Here is an 18,986-nt window from a genome sequence, read left to right as displayed (position 1 = left end):
TACTCTGGCCTAATGGTTAAGGTCTTAAATCTTACTCTGGCCTACTGGTTAAGGTCTTAACTCTTACTCTGGCCTCATAGCTAAGGTCTTAGACTCGTACTCTGGCCTAATGGTTAAAGTATTAACTCTTACTCTGGCCTACTGGTTAAGGTCTTAACTCTTACTTTGGTCTACTGGTTAAGGTCTTAACTCTTACTCTGGCCTCATAGCTAAGGTCTTAGACTCGTACTCTGGCCTAGAGGTTAAGGTCTTAACTCTTACTCTGGCATAATAGCTAAGGTCTTAAACTCGTACTCTGGCCTAATAGCTAAGGTCTTAACTCTTACTCTGGCCTCCTGGTTAAGGTTTTAACTCTTACTCTGGCCTAATAGCTAAGGTCTTAGACTCGTACTCTGTCCTACAGGTTAAGGTCTTAACTCTTACTCTGTCCTAATATCTAAGGTCTTAACTCTTACTCTGGCCTAACAGCTAAGGTCCTAGACGCGTACTATGGCCTACAGGTTAAGGTCTTAACTCTTACCCTGGCCTACTGGTTAAGGTCCTAACTCTAACTCTGGCCTAATAGATAAGGTCTTAGACTCGTACTCTGGCCTAATAGCTAAGGTCTTAGACTCGTACTCTGGCCTAATGGTTAAGGTCTTAACTCTTACTCTGGCCTACTGGTTAAGGTCTTAACTCTTACTCCGGCCTAATGGTTAAGGTCTTAACTCTTACTCTGGCCTACTGGTTAAGGTCTTAACTCTTACTCTGGCCTAATAGCAAAGGTCTTAGAATCGTACTATGGCCTACAGGTTAAGGTCTTAACTCTTACTCTGGCCTACTGGTTAAAGTCTTAACTCTTTCTCTGGCCTAATAGCTAAGGTCTTAACTCTTACTCTGGCCTAATAGCTAAGGTCTTAGACTCGTACTCTGGCCTAATGGTTAAGGTCTTAACTCTTACTCTGGCCTAATAGCTAAGGTCTTAACTCTTACTCTGGCCTAATAGCTAAGGTCTTAGACTCGTACTCTGGCCTACTGGTTAAGGTCTTAACACTTACTCTGGCCTAATCGCTAAGGTCTTAGACTTGTACTCTGGTCTAATGGTTAAGGTCTTAACTCTTACTCTGGCCTAATAGCTAAGGTCTTAGACTCGTACTCTGGTCTAATGGTTAAGGTCTTAACTCTTACTCTGGCCTGCTGGTTAAGGTCTTAACTCTTACTCTGGCCTAATAGCTAAGGTCTTAGACATGTACTATGGCCTACAGGTTAAGGTCTAAACTCTTACTCTGGCCTACTGGTTAAGGTCTTAACTCTTACTCTGGCCTAATAGCTAAGGTCTTAACTCTTACTCTGGCCTAATAGCTAAGGTCTTAGACTCGTACTCTGGCCTAATGGTTAAGGTCTTAACTCTTACTCTGTCCTAATACCTAAGGTCTTAACTCTTACTCTGGCCTAATAGCTAAGGTCTTAACTCTTACTCTGGCCGAATAGCTAAGGTCTTAACTCTTACTCTGGCCTAACAGCTAAGGTCCTAGACTCGTACTATGGCCTACAGGTTATGGTCTTAACTCTTACCCTGGCCTACTCGTTAAGTTCTTAACTCTAACTCTGGCCTAATAGATAAGGTCTTAGACTCGTACTCTGGCCTAATAGCTAAGGTCTTAGACTCGTACTCTGGCATAATGGTTAAGGTCTTAACTCTTACTCTGGCCTACTGGTTAAGGTCTTAACTCTTACTCCGGCCTAATGGTTAAGTTCTTAACTCTTACTCTGGCCTACTGGTTAAGGTCTTAACTCTTACTCTGGCCTAATAGCAAAGGTCTTAGAATCGTACTATGGCCTACAGGTTAAGGTCTTAACTCTTACTCTGGCCTACTGGGTAAGGTCTTAACTCTTACTCTGGCCTAATAGCTAATGTCTTAGACTTGTACTCTGGCCAACATGTTAAGGTCTTAACTCTTACTCTGTCCTAATAGCTAAGGTCTTAACTCTTACTCTGGCCTACAGGTTAAGATCTTAACTCTTACTCTGGCCTAATAGCTAAGGTCCTAACTCTTACTCTGGCCTAATGGCTAAGGTCTTAGACTCATACACTGGCCTAATGGTTAAGGTCTTAACTCTTACTCTGGCCTACTGGTTAAGGTCTTAACTCTTACTCTGGGCTAATAGCTAATGTCTTAACTCTTACTCTGGCCTAATAGCTAAGGTCTTAACTCTTACTCTGGCCTAATAGATAAGGTCTTAGACTCGTACTCTGGCCTACTGGTTAAGGTCTTAACTCTTACTCTGGCCTACTGGTTGAGGCCTTAACTCTTACTCTGGCCTAATAGCTAAGGTCTTAACTCTTACTCTGGCCTAATAGATAAGGTCTTAGACTCGTACTGTGGCCTAATGGTTAAGGTCTTAACTCTTACTCTGGCCTAATAGCTAAGGTCTTAACTCTTACTCAGGCCTAATAGCTAAGGTCTTAGACTCGTACTCTTGCCTACTGGTTAAGGTCTTAACTCTTACTGGCCTAATAGCTAAGGTCTTAGACTCGTACTCTGGCCTACAGGTTCAGGTCTTAACTCTTACTCTGGCCTACTGGTTAAGGTCTTAACTCTTACTCTGGCCTAATAGCTAAGGTCTTAACTCTTACTCTGGACTAATAGCTAAGGTCTTAGACTCGTACTCTGGCCTAATGGTTAAGGTCGTAACTCTTACTCTGGCCTAATAGCTAAGGTCTTAACTCTTACTCTGGCCTAATAGCTAAGGTCTTAGCTCTTACTCTGGCCGAATGGTTAAGGTCTTAACTCTTACTCTGGCCTAATAGCTAAGGTCTTAACTCTTACTCTGGCCTAATAGCTAAGGTCTTAGACTCGTACTCTGGCATACTGGATAAGGTCTTAACTCTTACTCTGGCCTACTGGTTAAGGTCTTAACTCTTACTCTGGCTTAATAGCTAAGGTCTTGGACTCGTACTCTGGCCTACTGGTTAAGGTCTTAACTCTTACTCTGGGCTAATAGCTAAGGTCTTAACTCTTACTCTGGCCTAATAGCTAAGGTCGTAACTCTTACTCTGGCCTAATAGCTAACGTCTTAGGCTCGTACCCTGGGCTACTGGTTAAGGTCTTAACTCTTACTCTGGCCTACTGGTTAAGGCCTTAACTCTTACTCTGGCCTAATTGCTAAGGTCTTAACTCTTACTCTGGCCTAATAGATAAGGTCTTAGACTCGTACTGTGGCCTAATGGTTAAGGTCTTAACTCTTACTCTGGCCTACTGGTTAAGGTCTTAACTCTTACTCTGGCCTAATAGCTAAGGTCTTAACTCTTACGCAGGCCTAATAGCTAAGGTCTTAGACTCGTACTCTGGCCTACTGGTTAAGGACTTAACTCTTACTGGCCTAATAGCTAAGGTCTTAGACTCGTACTCTGGCCTACAGGTTCAGGTCTTAACTCTTACTCTGGCCTACTGGTTAAGGTCTTAACTCTTACTCTGGCCTAATAGCTAAGGTCTTAACTCTTCCTCTGGCCTAATAGCTAAGGTCTTAGACTCGTACTCTGGCCTAATGGTTAAGGTCTTAACTCTTACTCTGGCCTAATAGCTACGGTCTTAAACTCGTACTCTGGCCTAATAGCTAAGGTCCTAACTCTTACTCTGGCCTACTGGTTAAGGTCTTATCTCTTACTCTTGCCTAATAGCTAAGGTCTTAACTCTTACTCAGGCCTAATAGCTAAGGTCTTAGACTCGTTCTCTGGCCTACTGGTTAAGGTCTTTACTCTTACTGGCCTAATAGCTAAGGTCTTAGACTCGTACTCTGGCCTACAGGTTCAGGTCTTAACTCTTACTCTAGCCTACTGGTTACGGTCTTAACTCTTACTCTGGCCTAATAGCTAAGGTCTTAACTCTTACTCTGGCCTAATAGCTAAGGTCTTAGACTCGTACTCTGGCCTAATGGTTAAGGTCTTAACTCTTACTCTGGCCTAATAGCTAAGGTCTTAACTCTTACTCTGGCCTAATAGCTAAGGTCTTAACTCTTACTCTGGCCGAATGGTTAAGGTCTTAACTCTTACTCTGGCCTAATAGCTAAGGTCTTAACTCTTACTCTGGCCTAATAGCTAAGGTCTTAGACTCGTACTCTGGCATACTGGTTAAGGTCTTAACTCTTACTCTGGCCTACTGGTTAAGGTCTTAACTCTTACTCTGGCCTAATAGCTAAGGTCTTGGACTCGTACTCTGGCCTAATGGTTAAGGTCTTAAATCTTACTCTGGCCAACTGGTTAAGGTCTTAACTCTTACTCTGGCCTAATAGCTAAGGTCTAAGACACGTACTCTGGCCTACTGGTTAAGGTCTTAACTCTTACTCTGGGCTAATAGCTAAGGTCTTAACTCTTACTCTGGCTTAATAGCTAAGGTCGTAACTCTTACTCTGGCCTAATAGCTAAGGTCTTAGGCTCGTACTCTGGCCTACTGGTTAAGGTCTTAACTCTTACTCTGGCCTACTGGTTAAGGCCTTAACTCTTACTCTGGCCTAATTGCTAAGGTCTTAACTCTTACTCTGGCCTAATAGATAAGGTCTTAGACTCGTACTGTGGCCTAATGGTTAAGGTCTTAACTCTTACTCTGGCCTACTGGTTAAGGTCTTAACTCTTACTCTGGCCTAATAGCTAAGGTCTTAACTCTTACTCAGGTCTAATAGCTAAGGTCTTAGACTCGTACTCTGGCCTACTGGTTAAGGTCTTAACTCTTACTGGCCTAATAGCTAAGGTCTTAGACTCGTACTCTGGCCTACAGGTTCAGGTCTTAACTCTTACTCTGGCCTACTGGTTAAAGTCTTAACTCTTACTCTGGCCTAATAGCTAAGGTCTTAACTCTTCCTCTGGCCTAATAGCTAAGGTCTTAGACTCGTACTCTGGCCTAATGGTTAAGGTCTTATCTCTTACTCTGGCCTAATAGCTAAGGTCTTAACTCTTACTCTGGCCTAATAGCTAAGGTCTTAACTCTTACTCTGGCCGAATGGTTAAGGTCTTAACTCTTACTCTGGCCTAATAGCTAAGGTCTTAACTCTTACTCTGGCCTAATAGCTAAGGTCTTAGACTCGTACTCTGGCCTACTGGTTAAGGTCTTAACTCTTACTCTGGCCTACTGGTTAAGGTCTTAACTCTTACTCTGGCCTAATAGCTAAGGTCTTGGACTCGTACTCTGGCTTAATGGTTAAGGTCTTAAATCTTACTCTGGCCTACTGGTTAAGGTCTTAACTCTTACTCTGGCCTAATAGCTAAGGTCTAAGACTCGTACTCTGGCCTAATGGTTTAGGTCTTAACTCTCACTCTGGCCTACTGGTTAAGGTCTTAACTCTTACTTTGGTCTACTGGCTAAGGTCTTAACTCTTACTCTGGCCTAATAGCTAAGGTCTTAGACTCGTACTCTGGCCTACAGGTTAAGGTCTTAACTCTTACTCTGGCCTAATAGCTAAGGTCTTAAACTCGTACTCTGGCCTAATAGCTAAAGTCTTAACTCTTACTCTGGCCTCCTGGTTAAGGTTTTAACTCTTACTCTGGCCTACTGGTTAAGGTCTTAACTCTTACTCTGGCCTAATAGCTAAGGTCTTAGACTTGTACTCTGGCCTACAGGTTAAGGTCTTAACACTTACTCTGGCCTAATAGCTAAGGTCTTAGACTCGTACTCTGGCCCAATAGCTAAGGTCTTAACTCTTACTCTGGCCTACTGGTTAAGGTCTTAAATCTTACTCTGGCCTACTGGTTAAGGTCTTAACTCTTACTCTGGCCTAATAGCTAAGGTCTTAGACTCGTACTCTGGCCTAATGGTTAAGGTCTTAACTCTTACCCTGGCCTAATAGTTAAGGTCTTAGACTTGTCCTCTGGCCTAATAGCTAAGGTCTTAACTCTTACTCTGGCCTACTGGTTAAAGTCTTAACTCTTACTCTGGCCTACTGGTTATGGTCTTAACTCTTACTCTGGCCTACTGGTTAAGGTCTTAACTTGTACTCCGGCGTCATAGCTAAGGTCTTAGACTCGTACTCTGGCCTACTGGTTAAGGTCTTAACTCTTACTCTAGCCTAATATCTAAGGTCTTAACTCTTACTCTGGTGAAATAGCTAAGGTCTTAGACTCATACTATGGCCTACAGGTTAAGGTCTTAACTCTTACTCCGGCCTAATAGCTAAGGTCTTAGATTCGTACTTTGGCCTAATGGTTAAGGTCTTATCTCTTACTCTGGCCTACTGGTTAAGGTCTTAACTCTTACTCTGGCCCAACATCTTAGGTCTTAACTCTTTCTCTGGCCTACTGGTTAAAGTCTTAACTCTTTCTCTGGCCTAATAGCTAAGGTCTTAACTCTTACTCTGGCCAAATAGCTAAGGTCTTAGACTCATACTCTGGCCTAATGGTTAAGGTCTTAACTCTTACTCTGGCCTACTGGTTAAGGTCTTAACTCTTACTCTGGCCTAATAGCTAAGGTCTTAGACTCGTACTCTGGCCTACTGGTTAAGGTCTTAACTCCTACTCTGGCCTAATCGCTAAGGTCTTAGACTTGTACTCTGGTCTAATGGTTAAGGTCTTAACTCTTTCTCTGGCCTAATAGCTAAGGTCTTAGACTCGTATTCTGGTCTAATGGTTAAGGTCTTAACTCTTACTCTGGCCTGCTGGTTAAGGTCTTAACTCTTACTCTGGCCTAATAGCTAAGGTCTTAGACATGTACTATGGCCTACAGGTTAAGGACTTAACTCTTACTCTGGCCTACTGGTTAAGGTCTTAACTCTTACTCTGGCCTAATAGCTAAGGTCTTAACTCTTACTCTGGCCTAATAGCTAAGGTCTTAACTCTTACTCTGGCCGAATGTTTAAGGTCTTAACTCTTACTCTGGCCTAATAGCTAAGGTCTTAACTCTTATTCTGGCCTAATAGCTAAGGTCTTAGACTCGTACTCTGGCCTACTGGTTAAGGTCTTAACTCTTACTCTGGCCTAATAGCTAAAGTCTTGGACTCGTACTCTGGCCTAATGGTTAAGGTCTTATATCTTACTCTGGCCTACTGGTTAAGGTCTTAACTCTTACTCTGGCCTCATAGCTAAGGTCTTAGACTCGTACTCTGGCCTAATGGTTAAGGTCTTAACTCTTACTTTGGTCTACTGGTTAAGGTCTTAACTCTTACTCTGGCCTAATAGCTAAGGTCTTAGACTCGTACTCTGGCCTACAGGTTAAGGTCTTAACTCTTACTCTGGCCTAATAGCTAAGGTCTTAAACTCATACTCTGGCCTAATAGCTAAGGTCTTAACTCTTACTCTGGCCTCCTGGTTAAGGTTTTAACTCTTACTCTGGCCTAAAAGCTAAGGTCTTAGACTTGTACTCTGGCCTACAGGTTAAGGTCTTAACTCTTACTCTGGCCTAATAGCTAAGGTCTTAAACTCGTACTCTGGCCTAATAGCTATGGTCTTAACTCTTACTCTGGCCTACTGGTTAAGGTCTTAACTCTTACTCTGTCCTAATATCTAAGGTCTTAACTCTTACTCTGGCCTAACAGCTAAGGTCCTAGACTCGTACTATGGCCTACAGGTTAAGGTCCTAACTCTTACCCTGGCCTACTGGTTAAGGTCTTAACTCTAACTCTGGCCTAATAGATAAGGTCTTAGACTCGTACTCTGGCCTAATAGCTAAGGTCTTAGACTCGTACTCTGGCCTAATGGTTAAGGTCTTAACTCTTACTCTGGCCTACTGGTTAAGGTCTTAACTCTTACTCCGGCCTAATGGTTAAGGTCTTAACTCTTACTCTGGCCTACTGGTTAAGGTCTTAACTCTTACTCTGGCCTAATAGCTAAGGTCTTAACTCTTACTCAGGCCTAATAGCTATGGTCTTAGACTCGTACTCTGGCCTACTGATTAAGGTCTTAACTCTTACTGGCCTAATAGCTAAGGTCTTAGACTCGTACTCTGGCCTACAGGTTCAGGTCTTAACTCTTACTCTGGCCTACTGGTTAAGGTCTTAACTCTTACTCTGGCCTAATAGCTAAGGTCTTAACTCTTCCTCTGGCCTAATAGCTAAGGTCTTAGACTCGTACTCTGGCCTAATGGTTAAGGTCTTAACTCTTACTCTGTCCTAATAGCTAAGGTCTTAACTCTTACACTGGCCTAATAGCTAAGGTCTTAACCCTTACTCTGGCCTAATAGCTAAGGTCTTAGACTCGTACTCTGGCCTACTGGTTAAGGTCTTAACTCTTACTCTGGCCTACTGGTTAAGGTCTTAACTCTTACTCTGGCCTAATAGCTAAGGTCTTGGACTCGTACTCTGGCCTAATGGTTAAGGTCTTAAATCTTACTCTGGCCTACTGGTTAAGGTCTTAACTCTTACTCTGGCCTAATAGCTAAGGTCTAAGACTCGTACTCTGGCCTAATGGTTTAGGTCTTAACTCTTACTCTGGCCTACTGGTTAAGGTCTTAACTCTTACTTTGGTCTACTGGTTAAGGTCTTAACTCTTTCTCTGGCCTAATAGCTAAGGTCTTAGACTCGTACTCTGGCCTACAGGTTAAGGTCTTAACTCTTACTCTGGCCTAATAGCTAAGGTCTTAAACTCGTACTCTGGCCTAATAGCTAAAGTCTTAACTCTTACTCTGGCCTCCTGGTTAAGGTTTTAACTCTTACTCTGGCCTACTGGTTAAGGTCTTAACTCTTACTCTGGCCTAATAGCTAAGGTCTTAGACTCGTACTCTGGCCTACAGGTTAAGGTCTTAACTCTTACTCTGGCCTAATAGCTAAGGTCTTAGACTCGTACTCTGGCCTAATGGTTAAGGTCTTAACTCTTACTCTGTCCTAACAGCTAAGGTCTTAACTCTTACTCTGGCCTAATAGCTAAGGTCTTAACTCTTACTCTGGCCGAATGGTTAAGATCTTAACTCTTACTCTGGCCTAATAGCTAAGGTCTTAACTCTTATTCTGTCCTAATAGCTAAGGTCTTAGACTCGTACTCTGGCCTACTGGTTAAGGTCTTAAATCTTACTCTGGCCTACTGGTTAAGGTCTTAACTCTTACTCTGGCCTAATAGCTAAGGTCTTAGACTCGTACTCTGGCCTAATGGTTAAGGTCTTAACTCTTACCCTGGCCTAATAGTTAAGGTCTTAGACTTGTCCTCTGGCCTAATAGCTAAGGTCTTAACTCTTACTCTGGCCTACTGGTTAAAGTCTTAACTCTTACTCTGGCCTACTGGTTATGGTCTTAACTCTTACTCTGGCCTACTGGTTAAGGTCTTAACTTGTACTCCGGCCTAATAGCTAAGGTCTTAGACTCGTACTCTGGCCTACTGGTTAAGGTCTTAACTCTTACTCTGGCCTAATATCTAAGGTCTTAACTCTTACTCTGGCCAAATAGCTAAGGTCTTAGACTCGTACTATGGCCCACAGGTTAAGGTCTTAACTCTTACTCCGGCCTAATAGCTAAGGTCTTAGACTCGTACTCTGGCCTAATCGTTAAGGTCTTATCTCTTACTCTGGCCTACTGGTTAAGGTCTTAACTCATACTCTGGCCCAACAGCTTAGGTCTTAACTCTTACTCTGGCCTAATCGCTAAGGTCTTAGACTTGTACTCTGGTCTAATGGTTAAGGTCTTAACTCTTACTCTGGCCTAATAGCTAAGGTCTTAGACTCGTATTCTGGTCTAATGGTTAAGGTCTTAACTCTTACTCTGGCCTGCTGGTTAAGGTCTTAACTCTTACTCTGGCCTAATAGCTAAGGTCTTAGACATGTACTATGGCCTACAGGTTAAGGACTTAACTCTTACTCTGGCCTACTGGTTAAGGTCTTAACTCTTACTCTGGCCTAATAGCTAAGGTCTTAACTCTTACTCTGGCCTAATAGCTAAGGTCTTAACTCTTACTCTGGCCGAATGGTTAAGGTCTTAACTCTTACTCTGGCCTAATAGCTAAGGTCTTAACTCTTATTCTGGCCTAATAGCTAACATCTTAGACTCGTACTCTGGCCTACTAGTTAAGGTCTTAACTCTTACTCTGGCCTACTGGTTAAGGTCTTAACTCTTACTCTGGCCTAATAGCTAAGGTCTTGGACTCGTACTCTGGCCTAATAGTTAAGGTCTTAAATCTTACTCTGGCCTACTGGTTAAGGTCTTAACTCTTACTCTGGCCTCATAGCTAAGGTCTTAGACTCGTACTCTGGCCTAATGGTTAAGGTCTTAACTCTTACTCTGGCCTACGGGTTAAGGTCTTAACTCTTACTTTGGTCTACTGGTTAAGGTCTTAACTCTTACTCTGGCCTAATAGCTAAGGTCTTAGACTCGTACTCTGGCCTACAGGTTAAGGTCTTAACTCTTACTCTGGCCTAATAGCTAAGGTCTTAAACTCGTACTCTGGCCTAATAGCTAAGGTCTTAGACTCGTACTCTGGCCTCCTGGTTAAGGTTTTAACTCTTACTCTGGCCTAATAGCTAAGGTCTTAGACTCGTACTCTGGCCTACAGGTTAAGGTCTTAACTCTTACTCTGGCCTAATAGCTAAGGTCTTAAACTCGTACTCTGGCCTAATAGCTAAGGTCTTAACTCTTACTCTGGCCTACTGGTTAAGGTCTTAACTCTTACTCTGGCCTAATAGCTAAGGTCTTAGATTTGTACTCTGGCCTAATGGTTAAGGTCTTAACTCTTACTCTGTCCTAATATCTAAGGTCTTAACTCTTACTCTGGCCTAACAGCTAAGGTCCTAGACTCGTACTATGGCCTACAGGTTAAGGTCTTAACTCTTACCCTGGCCTACTGGTTAAGGTCTTAACTCTAACTCTGGCCTAATAGATAAGGTCTTAGACTCGTACTCTGGCCTAATAGCTAAGGTCTTAGACTCGTACTCTGGCCTAATGGTTAAGGTCTTAACTCTTACTCTGGCCTACTGGTTAAGGTCTTAACTCTTACTCCGGCCTAATGGTTAAGGTCTTAACTCTTACTCTGGCCTACTGGTTAAGGTCTTAACTCTTACTCTGGCCTAATAGCAAAGGTCTTAGAATCGTACTATGGCCTACAGGTTAAAGTCTTAACTCTTTCTCTTGCCTAATAGCTAAGATCTTAACTCTTACTCTGGCCTAATAGCTAAGGTCTTAGACTCGTATTCTGGCCTAATGGTTAAGGTCTTAACTCTTACTCTGGCCTAATAGCTAAGGTCTTAGACTCGTACTCTGGCCTACTGGTTAAGGTCTTAACTCTTACTCTGGCCTAATCGCTAAGGTCTTAGACTTGTACTCTGGTCTAATGGTTAAGGTCTTAACTCTTACTCTGGCCTAATAGCTAAGGTCTTAGACTCGTACTCTGGTCTAATGGTTAAGGTCTTAACTCTTACTCTGGCCTGCTGGTTAAGGTCTTAACTCTTACTCTGGCCTAATAGCTAAGGTCTTAGACATGTACTATGGCCTACAGGTTAAGGTCTAAACTCTTACTCTGGCCTACTGGTTAAGGTCTTAACTCTTACTCTGGCCTAATAGCTAAGGTCTTAACTCTTACTCTGGCCTAATAGCTAAGGTCTTAGACTCGTACTCTGGCCTAAGGGTTAAGGTCTTAACTCTTACTCTGTCCTAATAGCTAAGGTCTAAACTCTTACTCTGGCCTAATAGCTAAGGTCTTAACTCTTACTCTGGCTGAATGGTTAAGGTCTTAACTCTTACTCTGGCCTAATAGCTAAGGTCTTAACTCTTACTCTGTCCTAATAGCTAAGGTCTTAACTCTTACTCTGGCCTAATAGCTAAGGTCTTAACTCTTACTCTGGCCGAATGGTTAAGGTCTTAACTCTTACTCTGGCCTAATAGCTAAGGTCTTAACTCTTACTCTGGACTAATAGCTAAGGTCTTAACTCTTACTCTGGCCGAATGGTTAAGGTCTTAACTCTTACTCTGTCCTAATAGCTAAGGTCTTAACTCTTACTCTGGCCTACAGGTTAAGGTCTTAATTCTTACTCTGGCCTAACAGCTAAGGTCCTAACTCTTACTCTGGCCTAATGGCTAAGGTCTTAGACTCATACACTGGCCTAATGGTTAAGGTCTTAACTCTTACTCTGGCCTACTGGTTAAGGTCTTAACTCTAACTTTGGTCTACTGGTTAAGGTCTTAACTCTTACTCTGGCCTAATAGCTAAGGTCTTAGACTCGTACTCTGGCCTACAGGTTAAGGTCTTAACTCTTACTCTGGCCTAATAGCTAAGGTCTTAAACTCATACTCTGGCCTAATAGCTAAGGTCTTAACTATTACTCTGGCCTCCTGGTTAAGGTTTTAACTCTTACTCTGGCCTAATAGCTAAGGTCTTAGACTCGTACTCTGGCCTACTGGTTAAGGTCTTAACTCTTACTCTGGCCTACTGGTTAAGGCCTTAACTATTACTCTGGCCTAATAGCTAAGGTCTTAACTCTTAATCTGGCCTAATAGATAAGGTCTTAGACTCGTACTGTGGCCTAATGGTTAAGGTCTTAACTCTTACTCTGGCCTACTGGTTAAGGTCTTAACTCTTACTCTGGCCTAATAGCTAAGGTCTTAACTCTTACTCAGGCCTAATAGCTAAGGTCTTAGACTCGTACTCTGGCCTACTGGTTAAGGTCTTAACTCTTACTGGCCTAATAGCTAAGGTCTTAGACTCGTACTCTGGCCTACAGGTTCAGGTCTTAACTCTTACTCTGGCCTAATGGTTAAGGTCTTAACTCTTACTCTGGCCTAATAGCTAAGGTCTTAACTCTTACTCTGGCCTAATAGCTAAGGTCTTAGACTCGTACTCTGGCCTAATGGTTAAGTTCTTAACTCTTACTCTGGCCTAATAGCTAAGGTCTTAACTCTTACTCTGGCCTAATAACTAAGGTCTTAACTCTTACTCTGGCCGAATGGTTAAGGTCTTAACTCTTACTCTGGCCTAATAGCTAAGGTCTTAACTCTTACTCTGGCCTAATAGCTAAGGTCTTAGACTCGTACTCTGGCATACTGGTTAAGGTCTTAACTCTTACTCTGGCCTACTGGTTAAGGTCTTAACTCTTACTCTGGCCTAATAGCTAAGGTCTTGGACTCGTACTCTGACCTAATGGTTAAGGTCTTAAATCTTACTCTGGGCTAATAGCTAAGGTCTTAACTCTTACTCTGGCCTAATAGCTAAGGTCGTAACTCTTACTCTGGCCTAATAGCTAACGTCTTAGGCTCGTACTCTGGCCTACTGGTTAAGGTCTTAACTCTTACTCTGGCCTACTGGTTAAGGCCTTAACTCTTACTCTGGCCTAATTGCTAAGGTCTTAACTCTTACTCTGGCCTAATAGATAAGGTCTTAGACTCGTACTGTGGCCTAATGGTTAAGGTCTTAGACTCGCACTCTGGCCTACTGGTTAAGGTCTTAACTCTTACTGGCCTAATAGCTAAGGTCTTAGACTCGTACTCTGGCCTACAGGTTCAGCTCTTAACTCTTACTCTGGCCTACTGGTTAAGGTCTTAACTCTTACTCTGGCCTAATAGCTAAGGTCTTAACTCTTCCTCTGGCCTAATAGCTAAGGTCTTAGACTCGTACTCTGGCCTAATGGTTAAGGTCTTAACTCTTACTCTGGCCTAATAGCTAAGGTCTTAAACTCGTACTCTGGCCTAATAGCTAAGGTCTTAACTCTTACTCTGGCCTACTGGTTAAGGTCTTATCTCTTACTCTGGCCTAATAGCTAAGGTCTTAACTCTTACTCAGGCCTAATAGCTAAGGTCTTAGACTCGTACTCTGGCCTACTGGTTAAGGTCTTAACTCTTACTGGCCTAATAGCTAAGGTCTTAGACTCGTACTCTGGCCTACAGGTTCAGGTCTTAACTCTTACTCTGGCCTACTGGTTAAGGTCTTAACTCTTACTCTGGCCTAATAGCTAAGGTCTTAACTCCTACTCTGGCCTAATAGCTAAGGTCTTAGACTCGTACTCTGGCCTAATGGTTAAGGTCTTAACTCTTACTCTGGCCTAATAGCTAAGGTCTTAACTCTTACTCTGGCCTAATAGCTAAGGTCTTAACTCTTACTCTGGCGAAATAGCTAAGGTCTTAGACTCATACTATGGCCTACAGGTTAAGGTCTTAACTCTTACTCCGGCCTAATAGTTAAGGTCTTAGATTCGTACTTTGGCCTAATGGTTAAGGTCTTATCTCTTACTCTGGCCTACTGGTTAAGGTCTTAACTCTTACTCTGGCCCAACAGCTTAGGTCTTAACTCTTACTCTGGCCTACTGGTTAAAGTCTTAACTCTTTCTCTGGCCTAATAGCTAAGGTCTTAACTCTTACTCTGGCCAAATAGCTAAGGTCTTAGACTCATACTCTGGCCTAATGGTTAAGGTCTTAACTCTTACTCTGGCCTACTGGTTAAGGTCTTAACTCTTACTCTGGCCTAATAGCTAAGGTCTTAGACTCGTACTCTGGCCTACTGGTTAAGGTCTTAACTCTTACTCTGGCCTAATCGCTAAGGTCTTAGACTTGTACTCTGGTCTAATGGCTAAGGTCTTAACTCTTTCTCTGGCCTAATAGCTAAGGTTTTAGACTCGTATTGTGGTCTAATGGTTAAGGTCTTAACTCTTACTCTGGCCTGCTGGTTAAGGTCTTAACTCTTACTCTGGCCTAATAGCTAAGGTCTTAGACATGTACTATGGCCTACAGGTTAAGGACTTAACTCTTACTCTGGCCTACTGGCTAAGGTCTTAACTCTTACTCTGGCCTAATAGCTAAGGTCTTAACTCTTACTCTGGCCTAATAGCTAAGGTCTTAACTCTTACTCTGGCCGAATGTTTAAGGTCTTAACTCTTACTCTGGCCTAATAGCTAAGGTCTTAACTCTTATTCTAGCCTAATAGCTAAGGTCTTAGACTCGTACTCTGGCCTACTGGTTAAGGTCTTAACTCTTACTCCGGCCTAATGGTTAAGTTCTTAACTCTTACTCTGGCCTACTGGTTAAGGTCTTAACTCTTACTCTGGCCTAATAGCAAAGGTCTTAGAATCGTACTATGGCCTACAGGTTAAGGTCTTAACTCTTACTCTGGCCTACTGGGTAAGGTCTTAACTCTTACTCTGGCCTAATAGCTAAGGTCTTAGACTTGTACTCTGGCCAACATGTTAAGGTCTTAACTCTTACTCTGTCCTAATAGCTAAGGTCTTAACTCTTACTCTGGCCTACAGGTTAAGGTCTTAACTCTTACTCTGGCCTAATAGCTAAGGTCCTAACTCTTACTCTGGCCTAATGGCTAAGGTCTTAGACTCATACACTGGCCTAATGGTTAAGGTCTTAACTCTTACTCTGGCCTACTGGTTAGGGTCTTAACTCTTACTCTGGGCTAATAGCTAATGTCTTAACTCTTACTCTGGCCTAATAGCTAAGGTCTTAACTCTTACTCTGGCCTAATAGATAAGGTCTTAGACTCGTACTCTGGCCTACTGGTTAAGGTCTTAACTCTTACTCTGGCCTACTGGTTGAGGCCTTAACTCTTACTCTGGCCTAATAGCTAAGGTCTTAACTCTTACTCTGGCCTAATAGATAAGGTCTTAGACTCGTACTGTGGCCTAATGGTTAAGGTCTTAACTCTTACTCTGGCCTACTGGTTAAGGTCTTAACTCTTACTCTGGCCTAATAGCTAAGGTCTTAACTCTTACTCAGGCCTAATAGCTAAGGTCTTAGACTCGTACTCTTGCCTACTGGTTAAGGTCTTAACTCTTACTGGCCTAATAGCTAAGGTCTTAGACTCGTACTCTGGCCTACAGGTTCAGGTCTTAACTCTTACTCTGGCCTACTGGTTAAGGTCTTAACTCTTACTCTGGCCTAATAGCTAAGGTCTTAACTCTTACTCTGGCCTAATAGCTAAGGTCTTAGACTCGTACTCTGGCCTAATGGTTAAGGTCGTAACTCTTACTCTGGCCTAATAGCTAAGGTCTTAACTCTTACTCTGGCCTAATAGCTAAGGTCTTAACTCTTACTCTGGCCGAATGGTTAAGGTCTTAAATCTTACTCTGGCCTAATAGCTAAGGTCTTAACTCTTACTCTGGCCTAATAGCTAAGGTCTTAGACTCGTACTCTGGCATACTGGATAAGGTCTTAACTCTTACTCTGGCCTACTGGTTAAGGTCTTAACTCTTACTCTGGCCTAATAGCTAAGGTCTTGGACTCGTATTCTGGCCTACTGGTTAAGGTCTTAACTCTTACTCTGGGCTAATAGCTAAGGTCTTAACTCTTACTCTGGCCTAATAGCTAAGGTCGTAACTCTTACTCTGGCGTAATAGCTAACGTCTTAGGCTCGTACTCTGGGCTACTGGTTAAGGTCTTAACTCTTACTCTGGCCTACTGGTTAAGGCCTTAACTCTTACTCTGGCCTAATTGCTAAGGTCTTAACTCTTACTCTGGCCTAATAGATAAGGTCTTAGACTCGTACTGTGGCCTAATGGTTAAGGTCTTAACTCTTACTCTGGCCTACTGGTTAAGGTCTTAACTCTTACTCTGGCCTAATAGCTAAGGTCTTAACTCTTACGCAGGCCTAATAGCTAAGGTCTTAGACTCGTACTCTGGCCTACTGGTTAAGGACTTAACTCTTACTGGCCTAATAGCTAAGGTCTTAGACTCGTACTCTGGCCTACAGGTTCAGGTCTTAACTCTTACTCTGGCCTACTGGTTAAGGTCTTAACTCTTACTCTGGCCTAATAGCTAAGGTCTTAACTCTTCCTCTGGCCTAATAGCTAAGGTCTTAGACTCGTACTCTGGCCTAATGGTTAAGGTCTTAACTCTTACTCTGGCCTAATAGCTAAGGTCTTAAACTCGTACTCTGGCCTAATAGCTAAGGTCTTAACTCTTACTCTGGCCTACTGGTTAAGGTCTTATCTCTTACTCTGGCCTAATAGCTAAGGTCTTAACTCTTACTCAGGCCTAATAGCTAAGGTCTTAGACTCGTACTCTGGCCTACTGGTTAAGGTCTTAACTCTTACTGGCCTAATAGCTAAGGTCTTAGACTCGTACTCTGGCCTACAGGTTCAGGTCTTAACTCTTACTCTGGCCTACTGGTTACGGTCTTAACTCTTACTCTGGCCTAATAGCTAAGGTCTTAACTCTTACTCTGGCCTAATAGCTAAGGTCTTAGACTCGTACTCTGGCCTAATGGTTAAGGTCTTAACTCTTACTCTGGCCTAATAGCTAAGGTCTTAACTCTTACTCTGGCCTAATAGCTAAGGTCTTAACTCTTACTCTGGCCGAATGGTTAAGGTCTTAACTCTTACTCTGGCCTAATAGCTAAGGTCTTAACTCTTACTCTGGCCTAATAGCTAAGGTCTTAGACTCGTACTCTGGCATACTGGTTAAGGTCTTAACTCTTACTCTGGCCTACTGGTTAAGGTCTTAACTCTTACTCTGGCCTAATAGCTAAGGTCTTGGACTCGTACTCTGGCCTAATGGTTAAGGTCTTAAATCTTACTCTGGCCAACTGGTTAAGGTCTTAACTCTTACTCTGGCCTAATAGCTAAGGTCTAAGACACGTACTCTGGCCTACTGGTTAAGGTCTTAACTCTTACTCTGGGCTAATAGCTAAGGTCTTAACTCTTACTCTGGCTTAATAGCTAAGGTCGTAACTCTTACTCTGGCCTAATAGCTAAGGTCTTAGGCTCGTACTCTGGCCTACTGGTTAAGGTCTTAACTCTTACTCTGGCCTACTGGTTAAGGCCTTAACTCTTACTCTGGCCTAATTGCTAAGGTCTTAACTCTTACTCTGGCCTAATAGATAAGGTCTTAGACTCGTACTGTGGCCTAATGGTTAAGGTCTTAACTCTTACTCTGGCCTACTGGTTAAGGTCTTAACTCTTACTCTGGCCTAATAGCTAAGGTCTTAACTCTTACTCAGGTCTAATAGCTAAGGTCTTAGACTCGTACTCTGGCCTACTGGTTAAGGTCTTAACTCTTACTGGCCTAATAGCTAAGGTCTTAGACTCGTACCCTGGCCTACAGGTTCAGGTCTTAACTCTTACTCTGGCCTACTGGTTAAGGTCTTAACTCTTACTCTGGCCTAATAGCTAAGGTCTTAACTCTTCCTCTGGCCTAATAGCTAAGGTCTTAGACTCGTACTCTGGCCTAAAGGTTAAGGTCTTATCTCTTACTCTGGCCTAATAGCTAAGGTCTTAACTCTTACTCTGGCCTAATAGCTAAGGTCTTAACTCTTACTCTGGCCGAATGGTTAAGGTCTTAACTCTTACTCTGGCCTAATAGCTAAGGTCTTAACTCTTACTCTGGCCTAATAGCTAAGGTCTTAGACTCGTACTCTGGCCTACTGGTTAAGGTCTTAACTCTTACTCTGGCCTACTGGTTAAGGTCTTAACTCTTACTCTGGCCTAATAGCTAAGGTCTTGGACTCGTACTCTGGCTTAATGGTTAAGGTCATAAATCTTACTCTGGCCTACTGGTTAAGGTCTTAACTCTTACTCTGGCCTAATAGCTAAGGTCTAAGACTCGTACTCTGGCCTAATGGTTTAGGTCTTAACTCTCACTCTGGCCTACTGGTTAAGGTCTTAACTCTTACTTTGGTCTACTGGCTAAGGTCTTAACTCTTACTCTGGCCTAATAGCTAAGGTCTTAGACTCGTACTCTGGCCTACAGGTTAAGGTCTTAACTCTTACTCTGGCCTAATAGCTAAGGTCTTAAACTCGTACTCTGGCCTAATAGCTAAAGTCTTAACTCTTACTCTGGCCACCTGGTTAAGGTTTTAACTCTTACTCTGGCCTACTGGTTAAGGTCTTAACTCTTACTCTGGCCTAATAGCTAAGGTCTTAGACTTGTACTCTGGCCTACAGGTTAAGGTCTTAACACCTACTCTGGCCTAATAGCTAAGGTCTTAGACTCGTACTCTGGCCCAATAGCTAAGGTCTTAACTCTTACTCTGGCCTACTGGTTAAGGTCTTAAATCTTACTCTGGCCTACTGGTTAAGGTCTTAACTCTTACTCTGGCCTAATAGCTAAGGTCTTAGACTCGTACTCTGGCCTAATGGTTAAGGTCTTAACTCTTACCCTGGCCTAATAGTTAAGGT

Source organism: Triturus cristatus, chromosome 12 (genome assembly GCF_964204655.1).
Source record: "Triturus cristatus chromosome 12, aTriCri1.1, whole genome shotgun sequence".
In the NCBI taxonomy this organism is placed as follows: domain Eukaryota; kingdom Metazoa; phylum Chordata; class Amphibia; order Caudata; family Salamandridae; genus Triturus; species Triturus cristatus.
The sequence above is the reverse complement of the archived record's forward strand: the minus strand, read 5'-3'. Positions refer to the sequence as shown.